General features: G+C 38.4%; 1 protein-coding gene across 10 annotated transcripts in view; it reads right to left on the bottom strand.

Moving 5' to 3' along the window:
• Positions 1-13,783, bottom strand: part of Sema5a (semaphorin 5A) — a 435,987-nt gene that overhangs the window by 221,339 nt on the left and 200,865 nt on the right. The window lies entirely within an intron of this gene.

Raw genomic sequence — 13,783 nt, 5'->3', positions numbered from 1 at the left:
ACACCCTCCTTAACTATGGTTAGCACAGCGCTCCTTGAACCAGACAACACAGGTGTATTCCATCTATCAACAGACACTCAATTGAGATTGGCAAGACAGCTCACAAACCAGCACAGTGTGTTTGTGTGGGATCAGTGAAGAAATATAAGTTACTATTCACTCTCTTCCTCTATAGTGATTAGAAAAAAAAACACAAGGGCATTCAATTCTGAAACTGAATTTAACAAGTAAGATGTTATTCAACTATTCCTCACAAATCCTCGTTCAAGCCTTCATTCTTACACCTCACCTTGCATTCACCACATTTTATACTCAGGATTTTTAATTCAGCTGGACATCATGGTGCAAGTCTGTAATCTGAGCTCCTTGGAAAATGGAGATGGACATAGAAGATCACAGGTCAAGGCCAGTCTAGGCTAAAAAGTCAACAAGACTATCTCAAGAAAACAATCTGGGCATGGTGGTGCACACCTGTGTTCTGGTTATTCGGGAGGTGGAAGCAAGATTACAGTCAGAGGCACAAAAGTACAAGACCCTCTGAGAAAAACACACTAGAACAAACAGGGCTGGGGGTGTATTTCAACTGGAGAACACCAGCTTAACAAATGATCCCCGGAATTCAAACTTCCCTGAACCACCACCACCAATTTTCTTCTTTTCAGTTTTGAATTCAGTTTGTGATCTGAGTATTCTCTTGCTGGATGGATTCAATTTAGAGACATGGAGCTGTCAGTCTGCACAAGGGAACTGGTGCTATCAAGGCTTTATGCCAGCTTTGCAGCCCACATGTGATATAGGAAATCATAGAAATGAAAACAACTAATTTTCAACAAGGAATATGCAATAGAGACCAGCAGAGTACAGGCAAAGGAAAACATAAAAGTAGGTACATTAGACTCTGGACTATGTTATTGTAGCTTTGGGAAAGAACCAATTGTCTTCCACCATCATTTGATGCTTTCCCTCCAGCTGAAATCACAAGTTCTTCCCTAGCACCATGTGGAGGAGAAAGTGGAGCAGCACTACAGGGATGAAAAGAGGAGGGATTCAGTCCAGACATAAATGTTAATGGCAGGAAAATATGGCAAATCTGGTATGAAGAACTTCAATGTAAATGAGCCTGGGCAGGAGATCTCAGAGAGCAGAAGGTGTTGCTGAAGTGCGTTGGTCCAGTGTTACTTCTATGGCACTAACAGAAGAAATTCCCTTCACCAGGAAGAAACAAATATGGATTACTCTCATGTTCACTGTCTTTGGGGTTGGTATTCATAGATATAAGAACTGGAAATACTTCCCCAGTAGAAGTGACGAATGACAGCCAAGCCATGCCAATAGTGTAACTTTGAGAAAACCAAGAAACATTCCCTATGGCTGTGTAGAGATGGGGAAGACACTGAAAGGAGGAAGCTGATATACAGTAGCACAGGTATTAACCCTGCTGGAGGAGAACAGGGATTGGGGCTAGAGTCACAAGACCCAGGCAGCACCCACACTTTTGTCCCTGATATAGAGTATTACATTCCTGTACTACATGAAAATAGTCTCCCCCAAATCATCATAAAAGATTCTTCACCACACTCTTTTTGTCTCCTTAATCTGTCCTTCGACATACTGCCAAAGAAACTTCCAGAAGCATTGGCCGGTATATGCCATCTCTACCACAAGGGTGTTTGGGGAACACTCCCCTGGTCTCTTACTACAACTGAGTCAGGACCAGACCCAAGATGCTTTTGAGGAGGGGAATGCTGCAGGAACCTCTATTCTTCTTTAGTTGAATACCATAAAGAGACCAGGTTTGCAACAGAAATGGCACCTGAAGAAGAATGGAGGTAAACCCAATACTGGTATGAAGCAGGAAGTCAAACCACCAAAGAAAATGCCACCGAAGGCTGGATAGCCTTTCAAAACTCATAAAATTCCTGCATGTATTCATCTGCTGTGACATAGCAAGCCTCCTACCAGGGAAGATGGAAGTCTACACACACAGACAAATCTTTCAGGTGAGGGGCTTACAGATTGCACCAGAGATAATTTCCAGTCACAACATACCCATCACCTTCCTAAACTCATAGGCTCTCTGCCCTTAGACCATTTCTCACTAGCTTTCTGGCTGTGGGAGATCGTCCCTTTACATTGGGAGGTAGTTTTATCTAGTGGTTGAGAATTTCTATGCAAAAACTAAGGCTCTGCCACCAGACAACCTTGTGAAGCAAGCTAAAATGCTGTATGTCTCAGGTGTCTCATTTGTAAAGTGGAGCTGATAACCACACCAACAACCTGCCTAGTATTATCAAGAGGTTTAAATCCAAGGAAAACCAATAGAATGGCATCTGACCCACTGTAAGCACTCAATTAATAGTAGCAACTTCTAATTAATTTGTGAAAAATCCTAAAATAAGAAGACACATTAAAGGTCTCAGCATATTCTCCATTACACAAGGAAAGGAAGAGTGTATTTGCCTTTTCACAATGACAGGTTACAGGAATAGGTAAGCACAATGATTCCAGCCCATTCCTCTGTTGGGTTGTTGCTGGCAGGGATGGTACTGCTGCTACTAGATTTTGAGAAAAGTAAACAACATTACTTTTCATGTCACTAGTTCTGAGACCCAAACAGCCCACTCTTTTCTAATCTCCTGGCTATTTTAAGGAAGACTTTTTTGTGAATATTTCCAATAAAATAAGACCTTCAGATCTTTAGTCAATCAATTCTCTCTCTCTCCTTCTCTCTCTCTCTGTCTCTCTGATACACACAAAAACACACAGGTGTTTGGGCACAGGCATGTTTACACTACATATTATCTCAGGGAACTTTCTGGAGAAGCAGCCCAATATACAAAGGAAGAAACGGAAGTGCCCTTGGGCCACTGAAGAAAGGAAGATGCTAGCATCCAGGATATTCTGAAGAGTTCTTTGCAGGAGAACTGGTCAGAAAAGTTCAAAGGCCTTTTCTATTTGGGGAGGGGATTGAAGAAGGTGTAGAGATCATTGTCTGCAATGCTGGCTATCAGTAATTACAGTTACCCCTTCCCACCAGTGAGTATCGACATCTTCCTTCTCCCAAGCACCTGAAAACTATGGTTCCCTTCCAACCATCTCATCAGTACTAACAAGTCAATATGACAGAGGCACGCACTTAATAAGTTAAAGGAAGGTGCAGATAGGGAAGCTGTGAGTTCTATGAAAAGTCTCACAGTTGTGGTGAGAATCCATCACCTCCACCACCACCACCACCAGGCCCAACACCACCCTGAAGAGAAGTAGCAAGGAGGATGTGAACTTGTCTGTTGGTAGTGTTTTCTAGGTTACAAGATGCAAATTGCTTTTTTGAAACTCATTTTTGATATTTTGATCTAAAGAAGAATCCTAGAATCCAGGAATTCTAGAACTAAGCTGTCATTAAGGAATACGTGCCTTCAATTTGTAGATAAGAAAACTGCTAGAATTTAAGAGAGGCAGTGTGACTTGGCCAAAATTATAGGGATTCAGAGAAAGACCTAGGATTATAAATAAGACTTGTATCTTTGTGCCCTATCCTGTTGTGTCTCGTGATCTCACCAATTAGTCATCCAATGTTCCCTTTCTAGTTTCACCTGCACTAAACATGGACACAGACACACATGTAGTGTGTGCAGTACAATCACTTCATATCTTCTTCATTGCTTAATAACAGGAGCATTTATAAATCATTGTAAGACAATCAAGTCTTAGTGTTGCAAATAACAAGCTTTTGTTTCCAGGCCATCAATCCTCACCTCTGGGAATATGACCTGACTGTGATATACGTCTCCCCATTAAGAGAACAGGTTGATCCTACTGGTCTGGCTGATTACACAGAGCCTCCCTTCTTCATTATTTGCTTGAATTATTCCCCAAACTGCCCGCCTATACTTCATTTGCTACTGGACAAGTTTCTTCATTTACAAAATGAGAAAGCTAAGCTATACAAACTATCAATATATTTAAATAACACACAGTTCTTTAAAGAAAAAGGTGACCATTTTTAGGTAAATAAAATTCCCTATAGAGTGGAATGACTACATGGCTGTTGCTATAGTATGGAAATGAAATGTTTCCCAATTCCCTTCAGCCCAGGAACTGAAGGCCTGGACCTCAGGAAGTGGTGCTATTGTACAGTGGTAGGACTTTAGGAGGTGGTGCCTGATGGAAAAAAGTTAGGTCCCTGGAGGTATGTCTTTCAAGGCACTATTGGCACCCTGGCCCATGTCTACTTCTCTCTTTACTTTCTGGTTGCCATGAAGTGAGCAGGCTCCTACACTAAACACTGTCACCATGATGTACTATGCTGCCACAGGCCCAAACCCACAAGTCTAAGCAACCAAAGACAAAACCTCTGATAATTGTTAGCTAAAATGAATAATTTCTTAATAAGTTGATTTTGTTATAGTAATGGAAATGTAACAAAGAAAGTCATTTAGCAAAATTCCTTTTTATCATGACAAATTTCAATAAAAGTACCTGGCAGCTACTTTGCAAATATTATTTTTCTGAACTAACATTTAAGGATAATCTTATCAGATATGAATATAAGCTCACCACATAAAACTGGTAAAAAAATTCTTTATTTGTATAAATTCATTTAATACATTCTCACAATAATCTACGCTGAACAATAAACCCTGTTAATGCTTACAGTTTGAAACTGGAGTCACCAGAGCTGGCTATTGTCTTATTGTCTTGTATAGTTTCAACATCTACTTAATGTCTATTTTCATGTCAGTTAGTTACATTTTTGTAGGATTTTTTTTTAATCATTTGATTTTTAAAGCAATGAGTTGGTATTGCTTTTAATTGTTTGCTTAATAAGCAGCACTGGTCTCCAGAAAAGTGAACTAGTCATTTAAATGCCTTGCTGGATCTTTCCATATTAGAAATATGTAATGTTGCACATTTTAGTATTCATGTTATATATTATAATTTCAAAGTCTACAAGACATTTTAAAAGATGAATCACCAATGAAACACTTATGAAGTTCCCTAATTACCTCTCTGGAACCAAAGATTCTGGCAAAACACAGTATGGATTCTACTGAACTCAAACCCCTTTCTTCAAACTATCAGATTCCAAGTATAACTCCAAAACCATTTTTCCCATAAGAAACATTCCAATACAGCAAAGCAACATGAGGGACCTGAAATCTCTCAAGACAGCTTTATCCATCACAGTTTAGGTCAATGACCTATGAAGTTAAAGGTTACAAAAAGAAAGAAAATCTTCTAAAGTGAATAAAAAATTGATATTCCCAGATGTTGGGCCACTAACACTGTAAAGTAAGATCTATGTACCCTGCAAATGGCTGCTCTCCAGGGCACTGCAGAAGAGAAAATCACTTTATCTTGCAATTGTGAGAGCTCAGAGATAGGAAAACAACGTATGTGAGGTTCACGAGAAAGGCCACCAACCCTTCCAACATAAAGGAGTAATGTTTCTGGCTCCGAGCCAAGTGGAGATGCTAACCAAATGTTGTCCTTAGCATCAGTTTCCCGAATAGGGCAATGCTCCAAGCAACTCAAAGTATTTAAGTGGTCTCATTAATCTTTGTAACACCTTTAAGTGTAAAGAGGTAGTAATAAGGATATTGACATTCTTTTGGCGAGAAAGGCATTGTTACAAAAGGTGAGGAAATTTGATTCTTACAGAGTCTCGGGTATACACCTTAAGGGAGCTGTTCCATGTTTCTGTTTTTCTCTTCTCATCACAGAAGCGTAAAGCAAGAGTTTGCCAAGTGGCAAATTTGGCTTGGTTTTATGGCTACAGTAAATAAAATATGAGTTTGTCTCTCCATGGTATGAATTTACTTTTTTTCAAATGTCTTGGAATAAAATTAGACACTGCACATTCAAATGCAATAAAACACATTCCTTTTAGGAGTAATGATATGTGAGGAATACAGAGATCCAGTAGACTGAATAATTCAAATCTTAAAGTCATTAAATTTGGCAGTTGGAAATGACAATATTAAAGCCCATTCATCCTTTCCCCATCAGACATGAGATGGGCTTCCTCCCTCTTCGGTGAAGTTTATTTCTTATTGACTCTAGCATTGGAGAGCTCATTTTTGGGTCCCATCTAATCCCCTAGAGGCACATTAGCAATAAACCGTTAAACACAACAATATATCCTCTCAGGGAGCAGTGTGGGCCCTAACAGTGAAGTTCAATTGTGTCTTCATGTAAAGTAATAAAATTCAGCTAGCATTAAAGAAAGGTTGAGCCACCATGAGCATATTAACTGAATGACTCATTTTATCTAGAGACACCATAAAACTTAACTCTGACCTCCATTAATTATGAATGACACAGGTGTTTTAAAATGACATTCACTTAGAATAACTCAATCGCTCTCTGATGAATATGACTGTAAAATCAAAGAAAAAAATTGAAGTTCTTATTTAACATGTAAGTCAGAGACTTGCTTAGGATGGAGGAAAAGACAGAATAACTAAGGTAAGTAGACCTGTATTTTACGCAAAGAGAAAATGAAGACAAAAAGTCCCCAGTATTTTAACACAAGTAGTATAAATTACTTGTGGCCATTGAATAAAAGTTGAGACCAATAAAAGGTGGTCATGGAACAACTTGAAGACAAAACAGACACTTCACATAAACTATCACAATGTTTGTAAGTGTGAGAGGTAACAACTACTGTAGACTTTCTTTTCCTCTCTTCCTGTGCCAATGTCATCCTCTCTATGCTTTCTTCACTCCAAGTTTCCATCCTAACAGTCATTAAAATCCAAGGGATACAGAGCTTGAAACAGTGGCATCTCATAAGATGCCCAAATTTGAATTGCATTCATAAATTTAAAGATTAAAAATTGTGTGTCACCTTGAAACTATGGAAAAGAGTAACTGTAACTTATAAAAATGATTTACATAAGTATTTAATTGACTATATATTTAATATTTCAAGTTTATTAATAACTTTAACAAATATGAAGACTTAATCATGTGACCTGCCTTTTTACTTAACAACATATCTACAATTGCTACTTCTAATACTTCATTATAATTGTTGTCCGAAAGGTAGTTTCAAACATTTTTCACTTTTCTGGTTTAACCATTATAAAAATGTCTCCTCCGTGTACTTTTACACAGATTTTTCTTTTTTCTTTCCCTTTATCTTTCTTTTGCTCTTTTGTGTTGAGCATTGCACCCAGGGCCTAAAGCATGTTACCTAAGTACTCTACCTTGTGCAACAGTTCTTAAAAGGTTAGATTTTTAAATTAAAAATATGTTCCCAAATATACTAGTACTATAGTTCAATAAATAACATCTAAGTCACAGCTTATGAATTCTGGAGGGTTTTGTCTAATATATTTAAAAATATGGTAACAAAGACATAATTTGGTCAGAATTTCAGTCAGAATTTTTCTACCTTCCTCAAAAGAATAGTAAATGTATGTTCTTGGGGCTAAAATGTTTTCAATAATTCTGACTTTATTTTTTTTGCCAATTTACGTGCCCAGTTGACTCTCCCAGAATCAAACTGACTCATTTCATAACCTTTCTTAAAAAGGGTATTCTAAGTCCCTTAACTGTCTTAATGTAAGTTTCAAAGAAACTTATGGAAACTTTCATCCAACTTGTTTTAATAGCACTCCTATAGGTTTAAATGCTAAGATTAAAAGGCTCAGAAATAGAAAGATAACCTCTTATTTAGCAAGAAAAATAAAAGAACAAACATATATTTTAATAGCATGCAATAAGCAAACCAATGCTGTTAGCAAATGGTTTAACATCAGAGATGTAAAATCAGAAAAACCTGATCCCGATTGTGCATTTGAACAAAAGTTACTCATCAATATTTTTAATAATCACACTGATGGTCTAAGTTAACATGCTTTAAACATTACTTGCAAATCTCTAAGTGCTTTAAGGATTATGAATGAACACATGATTTCTGCTTTTATGGGTCCATTGGGTATGTGATTTGTTCTTTTCTAGTTCTCAGTTAATAGAGATACTTTTCACTTGAAAAAAATGCTGTTTCTGTGATTACTTTAACCTGTGATTTATCAGGACTATTTACCCATCTCTTTACCTCGATGTACAATTATTTTCTCTGAGTTATCTTCAGAGTTAGCAAAATGTTAAATTTTTTTCCTCAAACACCTTTAAATAATCAAGATTGAAGATCACTTTCCTGGATGCTCCTGGCAGCTAATGTCACCATGATACTTCATGCTCTGAAATCTTAAGGAGGCCACGCCACTCTCTTAGTGATCAGTCACTCTTGAACCTTCCTCTAAACATGTATTTAATCTGGTTTCTCGTCTCCATGTCCACTGTGACTGGCTAAGTTTTAAGTTCCTTCTACTCTTACCTGACCCACGAGTCCCCACTACTGCCTCTACTTCCAAATTCTCTAAGCTCTGGCACACAATATGGTGGGAGCATCTCCAAATGTAAACCTGGAACCTCCTGGCATTCTCATTGCCCTTAGCAGGGGTTCTCAGTATTTACTTTGCAGAAGATGGTCAGGAGCTAGATTACCAAACTCTGGCATTACTTCCAGATAGACTAACTTAGCTGATCTAAGGAGAGGCCTTTGCTCACTTGAAAGGTTCTCAGGTGAGTTTCACATCTGTCAGCACTACAACTGCTGCTCTAGAAGACAGAGTCTGAGCTCCATGTTCCCCAAAACCTAAGGTCAGAAGCCTCATCTACAAGTGCTTTTCTTCTGAGTCATCAACAGGTCCCCACTGCCGAGCTCATTCCATCCTCACTGAGATCTGAGAATCTCTCGAACCTGCCTGTACATAGGGCATCTCCAAGCCAACCCGGTAGAGGCCATCTCAGTGCAGCCTTCCCAACCCCAAGTACCATCACAGCCCCGTACTCCACAAGTCTCCAGGCCCTGTGCTTAGGCCTCCCTTGATTAACTTAATTGCTTGTGTCCCTATCATACTCACTAGTCACAGGAGTCAGCAATAATAAAGGGCAGTGCTGGCTGTGTCCCCACATACTCAACTCCACAGTTCTAGCTCAAAACAGCCACAGATAATATGCAAATGAATAGATGTGACCATGTTCCAGTAAAACCTTATCTACAAAAACAGAAAGCCAAGGCTGGGGCCATAGCTTGTCAGCTCTCACACTAGGCCATAGCCTTCATCAGCTTTATCATCCTGATGCTTGATCTTTGTTTCGCCAGTATCTAAGATACTTCCCAGCATAAAGCAGGCTCAGTGAATACTTAGCGAATGAAGAGTCCTGGGGGAGAAATAAACCAAGCCTTGTATGCACATATGAATAATAAAAGAAAAATGAAAAAAAAAAAAGAAGAGTCCTAAAATAATGAGTGCATGGAGTGAGGAGTTCTCACAGTTTCCATGCAGAACTGGCTAGGACACAACTAGCTCAGCACTCAAAACGAGCCACGCACACGGAGCACGTAAGCTGATTAATCATTGGCATGCCTAGTTGTTGGCTCATTCTTGGAATTTGTGGAAAGGGCAGACAGTATTTAGCTCTTTAGTTATTTAAATATTTAAACCCTCATTTAAAGAGTTATTCAAATAACTAAATAATTATCATTCAATTCATATTAATAATTATAAAATGATTATCATTTAATCATTTTATAATTCATAACAAAGTGCTAATTATTGAAATCATTATTTAACTAAATAGTTACTTAGTTATAATTTTATATTTTAAATTTTCTATTAGGATATGTTTGTTGTATGGGGGGATTCATTGTGACAATTCCAAATAAGCTTACACTGTACATTGGTAAAATCGCCCCACCATCTTTTTTTTCTTGTGATATTGGGGCTTGAACTCAGGGCCTACTTCATGAGCTACTCCACCAGCCCTTTTGTGTGAGAAATTTTTTCAAGATAAGGCATCACAAACTATTTGTCCAGGCTGCTCCAAACTGTGATCTCCCTGATCTCTGCCTCCCAAGCAGCTAGAATTACAGGCGTGAGCCACTGGTACCCGGCTGTGCTGTACTTCTGATAGAATTAAAATGAAACATTTCCAAGGACATAAATCATTACATTTGTCAGCAGTTATGATCATTACCTGACTCGTACTGGGTCAGTAGGCCTCGATCCCACCACCTTACTTATGCATATGGTTGGGTCATGTGGACTCGGAGAGTCGACCCTAGACATGTTTACATTACACTAAGACTGTTTGAAAATAATAAGGTGATGAGAAATCAAGCTAACAGAAGTAAATAACTGAAGGTGCAACAAACAAATGAAACTGAAGGGAAATTCATTGCAAAAACGAGATATATGTTAAAATTTGCTTGCATTAAGAAAGTCACAATTTATGTTTATTGTGGCACTATTCACAATAGCCAAGTTATGGAAACAGCCAAGATGCCCCACCACTGACGAATGGATCAAGAAAATTTGGTATCCATACACAATGGAATTTTATGCAGCCATGAAGAAGAATGAAATGTTATCATTTGCTGGTAAATGGATGGAATTGGAGAACGTCATTCTGAGTGAGGTTAGCCTGGCCCAAAAGACCAAAAATCGTATGTTCTCCCTCATATGTGGACATTAGATCAAGGGCAAACACAACAATGGGATTGGACTTTGAGCACATGATAAAAGCGAGTGCACACAAGGGAGGGGTGAGGATAGGTAAGACACCTAAAAAATTAGCTAGCATTTGTTGCCCTTAACGCAGAGAAACTAAAGCAGATACCTTAAAAGCAACTGAGGCCGATAGGAAAAGGGGACCAGGAACTAGAGAAAAGGTTAGATCCAAAAGAATTAACCTAGAAGGTAACACCCACGCACAGGAAATCAATGTGAGTCAATGCCCTGTATAGCTATCCTTATCTCAACCAGCAAAAACCCTTGTTCCTTCCTATTATAGCTTATACTCTCTCTACAACAAAGTTAGAAATAAGGGCAAAATAGTATCTGCTGGGTATTGAGGGGGTGGGGGGGAGAGGGAGGGGGTGGAGTGGGTGGTAAGGGAGGGGGTGGGGGCAGGGGGGAGAAATGACCCAAGCCTTGTATGCACATATGAATAATAAAACAATAAAAAAAAGAAAAAAAAGCATTATAAGTCAACCTGTAACAAAAAAAAAAAAAGAAAGTCACAATTTGAAGAGATGTATCTAAATTATCCTAAAGAGTGCCACTTCACTAGATTTCTGTGGCAAAGACATGCTACAGATGTTTTGATATTACACTCTTTTTCATTACACTGCACAGCTTTTTCCATTATTAACTGTGGCTAACTTGTAAATGCCCTGGCACAAAATACTACATTGTATGTGAACGAAGTTAGCTGCCATTTGGAAGAGCATTTGAATTCAGCTGTAATCTAGTATCTGAGTGATTTGAGATGAAATTACTTGCTATCCTTAGAACAAATCTTAAACACAAGAGTAACTCATTTGCAGAATAAAATGCTATCACACTGTCATACGTCTGTTGCTACAATTGCATCCACAGCAAAACTTAGACTTGCCTCAAGTTTGTAGAATATTATCAACACCATTACTTTCCTAATTATACCAAAACTCTAAGTTCTAACGTATCCTCTCATTTTAATTTTTCTTCTTTTTTTTATATCATAGAAACTGATTTTAGTAGGTTTTTTTTCACAAAGAAGTACAAAAAAATCATCCCAAGAACAGAAATCAAAAGAAATAAAAAAATTGCCAGGAAATAACTAAAAAAGTTAACTATGATTAGCTCTGTAACTGGTTTTATTTTCTTTATGCCTTACTGTATTTTCCACATTTCCTAAAATGAAGACACATCAGTTTAATCATTGAAAATACAAATGCTATAAGTTTTCAAAGAGGCCAGAATAAAACAGGATATGAATACCAATGAATATAAGATAACATAAAGGACAATGTGCACCTCGGAAATGGTAACAGCATGAAGCACTCTAGAAATTGCATGGATTCCAATTCTACCACCTTCTGGTGCTACATAACCACAAAGCACCTTCTGTGGCACAATGAACTTTTATCAATGAGTGCTAAGAATCTTTAACTCAATCCAATTTCGGGAACATAAAGTACCACAGGTATAAAGTGAAATCAACCTCACTAGACGTCAATGTCTAGTGCTAACTATGAAAAAATAAAAAGAGTATCACTATCTTCTTTCCACAGCTTATATTTTTAAACCATTACTGATTTCTGAAATACATACCTGTTATCTAAACTTCTTTTGGTAGGAAACGAATTCATTTCCCAAACAGGAACTGAGGCTGGGTTATATTTAAAGTTTTATAACTGTTTTGACTCCCTCTCAAACTTTCTGAACCTAATTCCACATTTCCTAGGTGAAATTCCTATTCTCTTCCTTCAGTGTTATCTGCCAAAATGCCTACATACCTGAATACAGACACATGTGAGTAACTGAGTCTCCCTGACACAGCTTGCTGTTCTATGAGCCTGATCCTGTATACAATCATTTGTCATGGATTATTTCACTTAATCCTCACAACAGGTGAAAGGGGTGGAAATTATTTTATCAACTTCAAAGATGAGAAAATTAGGCTCTGAAACAGGCTGTGTGTCACTCAAATAGGCAAGTTCAGTACAGCCTTCTTTCCGTCATTTGTACTTGATAAAGTATTTACAATATGTCACATACCTTTCCAGAATAGAAAGTGTGGTTGCTGGACTAAGGCATACTCATGATGAAAACAAAAGAATTACATGCTGCTTATCTGGAATTCAAATATAGCTGGGCATCCTGCATTTTGTGGCTTATTCTGGCAATTCTGCTCATCCCACATGCTCCTGACCACCACAACTTACTGCAAGTCACCCTCTTGGCTCAGAGGCCAGAGGCGGGTCAATCTCTCCCAGCACGTCTGGGCTGCCTACATGATTAGATCAGCTGGAATCCTGAACAGGCACTTGAGTAGGAACATTGGGAAAGACAATTGCAGGGACCCCGGGTTAGAGACCTCCAGAGTCAAGGTTCCCTTGAGAATAGTCCACAGTCACTACTGCACGTAAGATGGCCTTTCACAAACACCAATTTATTCAGTGGCTTCTCACATCCCTTAAGAGAAGCTTCTGCTGTTTAGCTGAGAAATGTATGAGGTGCTGCCTTGTTCACATGAGGAACTCTACAGATAGTGGAGAGACTTTTGAGCCAAGCTAACTAGAAAGCCTCTTCCAATGGTTTTTAAAGATGAGTGAGGCATACAAGACTCAGTGATACTAGGTGGGTACCCAGGTCGGGGGCCTCTTCCTCTTGGCTCAAGGGGAGAGTTCATTTTCTGCAAAGGTGAGTTTTGGAGTATAGGTCCTGTTAAATTCTCAAGCCATTGCTCAAATGTTGATATCTGGTATAAATCTGCTACAATCCTAATCCCTTTTCCCCAACATGCCACTGAGATGCAGAAACATAAATAAATCAAATTGTGCAAATAAACCCAATTTCTTTGGGTTTCTATAAGGAAGAAGAAACTATTTTACATTCTAGAGAAATAAAGACAGGCCTGACACATGCCCTATCATCTGGTAGTGGAGGACATGTATCAAAAAAAAAAAATAATAATATAGAGGGTGGGGAATGGGTAAAGTAGTAAAGCATCTGCTGAGGAAGCATGAGGCCCTTAGTTCAAACCCCAGTATGACCAAAAAGAAATAATAATACATGCAATAAGTACACGGATGAAGTACATGCCTGATGTGTTAACACAACCTGGAGGTAGGGAATATGTCAGTCGTTCAGGACCAAGGCAGATCTTGAACAATGTCCTTACTATGAGTAGTGTTCTCTCAATCAGAAAAATTGGTGGGTTC

Source organism: Castor canadensis, chromosome 6, assembly GCF_047511655.1.
Source record: "Castor canadensis chromosome 6, mCasCan1.hap1v2, whole genome shotgun sequence".
Lineage (NCBI taxonomy): Eukaryota > Metazoa > Chordata > Mammalia > Rodentia > Castoridae > Castor > Castor canadensis.
The sequence above is the reverse complement of the archived record's forward strand: the minus strand, read 5'-3'. Positions and strand labels throughout refer to the sequence as shown.